The sequence below is a fragment of the Pinus tabuliformis genome, chromosome Q (assembly GCF_031772625.1).
Source record: "Pinus tabuliformis cultivar Carrire ecotype Pingquan chromosome Q, CPIR1, whole genome shotgun sequence".
Classification (NCBI taxonomy): domain Eukaryota; kingdom Viridiplantae; phylum Streptophyta; class Pinopsida; order Pinales; family Pinaceae; genus Pinus; species Pinus tabuliformis.
The window spans coordinates 1,268,423,710-1,268,428,017 of record NC_142296.1 but is presented as its reverse complement, the minus strand read 5'-3'; positions in this window follow the sequence as shown (position 1 = coordinate 1,268,428,017).

Here is a 4,308-nt window from a genome sequence, read left to right as displayed (position 1 = left end):
ATAATGTCATCTGGGAGGAGCAAGGTCTGGAGTGAACTCTTGGTTTCATCCAAGTTCTTGGGCACTTTGGCCTTCCCTTTTCGCGGGCGAGACATATGCGGGCAATTTTTCACAGAGTGTGTAGGTTGAATATCCACCTCCATGCCTTCGTCTTCTTCCTTTGTGATGATAAGGGCCTGCAAATCTTCTTCTTCCTCATATGTTTCTATCGTGACAGCTTTTCCTTTTTCTTCCATCTATAGTTTGTTGCGTAGCGGGTTCCTCAGGGACACGTGTATAGGAGCCATTGTTTTCTTATCCTTCTTGGGTCTTAACGTATGCGGTGATTTGGGGATCTCTGCCACAACCCCGACACCTTCTGAAACATCCTCCATAGTTAGGGCTTGCGCAGCCTTACTGGCGATTACCTCTTCTATTCCCAGATCATCCTTAGTTGTTGTCATCATATCTGGGTTGTAATCTATCACTCGCAAATTCAGGGGCTCAATCAATGCTTGGCTCACAATGCTCAAGGCTCTGCTCAATCGTTCAATTCTCAAATGCCCAATTGTTGTTTTTTGGGCAGCCCTTTTTGTTTTATAGTGCTTTTTAAATTCGAATTTGACCGTTCCCCCCCATTTTGGTTCATTAATGCTTTCTTGGCTGTAGATTTTCCCAAATATTCCCATAAATTGCGTTTTAAATGCCTGTCTCCCGCTCCATTTGGCCTCAAGTTGAGCATCCCATCATGAATAGTGACTTCAACGGTCACTTTTTGGCCAACTTGCGTGGCAGCGCAACCCCTCGTGTGCAGTCGTGGACCTTGCGACTCTCTGTCTCTGCGCTCATCTCCAATAACACACAACTCCTAGGCAGAATAGTTTATAGTCTCGCACTCCCTTCCAACTGCCTAGAGCGCTAAGACTGTCCTTTCCTTGGCTAGTCAGGTGGTCGCACCACCCATGTAGAGCTCCATCCTATCCTCCATCATGGTTCTTGGAGAATCCCCGCCTTCTATGGTTGTGGTCGGCATCACTCACTTCCCAATTTGCAACGCACTACCCTATTCACTACGCCTAGCAATATGCGGTCCAAGACAAGGCATCAGACTAACCAATTCATGGAAATAGTTCTCAAACTTGTTAGTATGATTGTACTCACCTTACCTTACCATCCTAGTTTTTTCGGCGAGAAACTATTCCTTTATCTCGTCCTCTAGTATTTTGATCTTCACATCCTTCAAAGCGCTTTTCTTCCTTAACCATACCCTTTCTTTTTCAAGTTCGCAAAGTCTAAGATTTCCCTGTTGGATTTCTTCCTCAAGTCCCATGTGTTATGTTTCTTGCAGTTGTGTGATTCCCTCTTTCTGGGCTTTGCAAACCATCGTATCTATGGGTGTTGCTATGCGTAGACTAGGCTTTGCATGCTCCATAGGGATTACAGCATCTACTTCATACTTTAGCGTTGGAAGTTCCCATATGGTCATGGTTTTGCACATGGTCCCATAAGCCCATAGAACCGTTGGTACACGCAGGTCCCAGTCAGTGTGTCTCACATGGTGGATCATGTTCAGTACTTTGCATACTTTGTCAAAGGCTTCAACATGGATAATCTGCGGCATGCTTGGTCTTATCATACTTTGTCGTTCGCGCCATCATCTTGCCTGCTCCTACTTATTGGTCCTATTTCCTATCATGAGAATGGTGTGCATTCATGTAGGTTGCGTACCATATGCTTGTACCCATCTGGAGAGGTGGGCATGTAGACTATTTCTTCCATCATAACTAGCTTTCATTCACATCTGAGACTTTCCAAACCGCATGAGCATCATATTTTTACAGTCGTGTCAGTCCTCAAAACTTCTTTGATGCGTATGCCACCACCCTGCGGGCGTAGCGCGTAGTACCCACTTCAGAGCATCGAACCGATTTTGATCTGGAACTTCTTTTTCAAATTTGTTCAGGAAATCATCCACCACTGTTAACCTTTCATACATAGGCAGATCTCTTACTTCTGTTGTCATGCAACTTAGTGACCTTATCATCATGTTTCAGTTGAGCGTGGTTACCTCGTGTAACTGGTTCTACCATCGTTCTATCTCTTTGTCCGAATCTGAGGTGCAGGAGCTTTTGTGCTCCCATGAAATCCTGCCATCTGCTGTGGGATTCACCCAGTCATGCTACTGCGTGGTTATCTTGTAGATAAATTCTAGATCGTCATCGCTCTCGCAGTCACGCACCGGCTCTATGTAGCGCGATCCTTCCGCAGGGTCTAAAGGTACCACTACACGTAGTGATTCTTTTCTCAAAAATCATCTTGTGCTTCTTTAAATTTACCACTCCATTCATGTCAGTGGCCCAATCTATTCCCAGTAGCGCAGGATAAGGATTGTTGTCATCAACAATCTCTATCACTTCGAAATCTGCAAGCGCGCCCATACCTTCAATATCTACCGTTATTCCTTGTAATCTTCCCATCGGTAGGATCTTTTGTTGGTTCACCATTCGCAATTTAATAGGATACCATTGTAACGCGGGCCTGCCCATGCACTCCCATGTCTATTTTGGTAGGAAGTTTGTGTCCTATTCTATATCCAAAATCACTTGATCCATTTCATATTCTCTTATTTGCGTAGTCAATCTCATCTCCCTTCATGTTTGCGTTGTGTGTTTTCTGACCTCGCAGACTATGCGCGGTTCTCCTGGTCTAGAACATCTAGTGATGAGTTCTTGAAGGCCCTTTACCACTTTGTTGTCACGCAACAGCTTCATGCATGTCTCCAGAAAGGTAGTGAGCATTGACGGGTCCATTCCTGGTTCCAAATTGTCTTTACTACCTGAAGTGGAGGCCTCTGTGAAGCTCTTCTTAGCTTCCATGAATGTCTCCTTCATGCACTCCAAATCAAATTCTGGTTCCTTTTTTGGAGCCTTGCGAACCTAGGCACTCTCTTCAAGTTTCTTGCCCTTGTCATCTCCTATCATGATACCACTTTGGAGCACAATTTTTACATTCGGGTCCTCCTCACGTGGCTCAAACCTCATCATTTACAAGTTCTGAGTCGGGGGAGGCTAGAGTGTTCCTTTATCGCACAACCTCGCTATCAGTGTGGGGCAGTCCTCTGTCTCATGATGAAACTGGGTACAATATAAACATGATGCTCTCGTCGTATTTGTACAATCGTGGGCATAATTTCATGGCCCCCTGCAATTGTAACAAATCAGCTATCCACGTCCCCTTCCTGGTCCCATTCCACCTCGACCGTGTCCGTGCCCTTGAAATCCAGTGAATGCCATCCCTGCATTTTGATCGAGGGCTCGTGTTTTGGTCTGAACTCTGTAGGTAGGAGTCTGATCCATCATCAATTCATAACTTCTGTAGGTGCCCTCATCACGGCCTACTAATCTGCAAAAATTACCGAACAACTATTGGGACATCTACGTATACTTCTGTAATAGATGGCAGTTATCTGTAGAATGCTTCCCTCCTGTTTGACATATCACGCACAATAATGTAGGTGCCGCACTCAGTCCTGCTTGTGCCTCTGGTCTCAATGGCATTGGCCCTCCTCCCACCAGGTAGTTTGCAAAGACTGGACAATGGTCCTTGTCATGTACCTGGCCTTTGCACTTTATGCACCATACCTCCTTGCACGCCTCTGGGCAATTTATCCTATCTTGTTTCAAACTCTTTATCTCCAGACACAATTTTTTCAATTGTGCATGGATCTGTTGGGCTTCCAGGTTAGGATCTTGTATTGGGGTCTCATTCACTCTCATTGTGATCTCCAAGGCCTCGGCCTGAGTGGATAGCTTCTGTTGTGATAGTGTAGTCCTTAGATGCAGCGTTAGCGACGCTACAAACCATGCATGGTGTTTCCCATCCGTCAATGTCATGTTGGCTTCACGAATCATACCCTTCAGTCTCTGATCTAGCTCCTAGGGGGTCTCACCTGGAAGCATCACGATTTCCTTAAATCCAACAATCGACTGTGTATCTGATCTTGGCCTACTAAATTCCTTGTTTAGTGTAGCTTGGATATCCATGATCCCTGCGTTTGGATTGTCATTGGAATGCTTAATCTACCACATCAGTGCCCAATCCTGCAACACACTTACCAGTGTTGCCTTCTTTATATTGTCATCCGTGACTCCTTGGGTTTCTCATACAACCTTTACCACGAACCAAAATTGGTCTGGATCTTCGTTCCCCACTCCTTTGAACACTGAAAATTTTATTACGCTCACCATATTGAACTGTGGTGGTGGCAGAGGTGGTGTGGGCAAAGATGGGGGTGAAGATGGTGAAACTAGTGGTGGTGTAGGTGGGGGT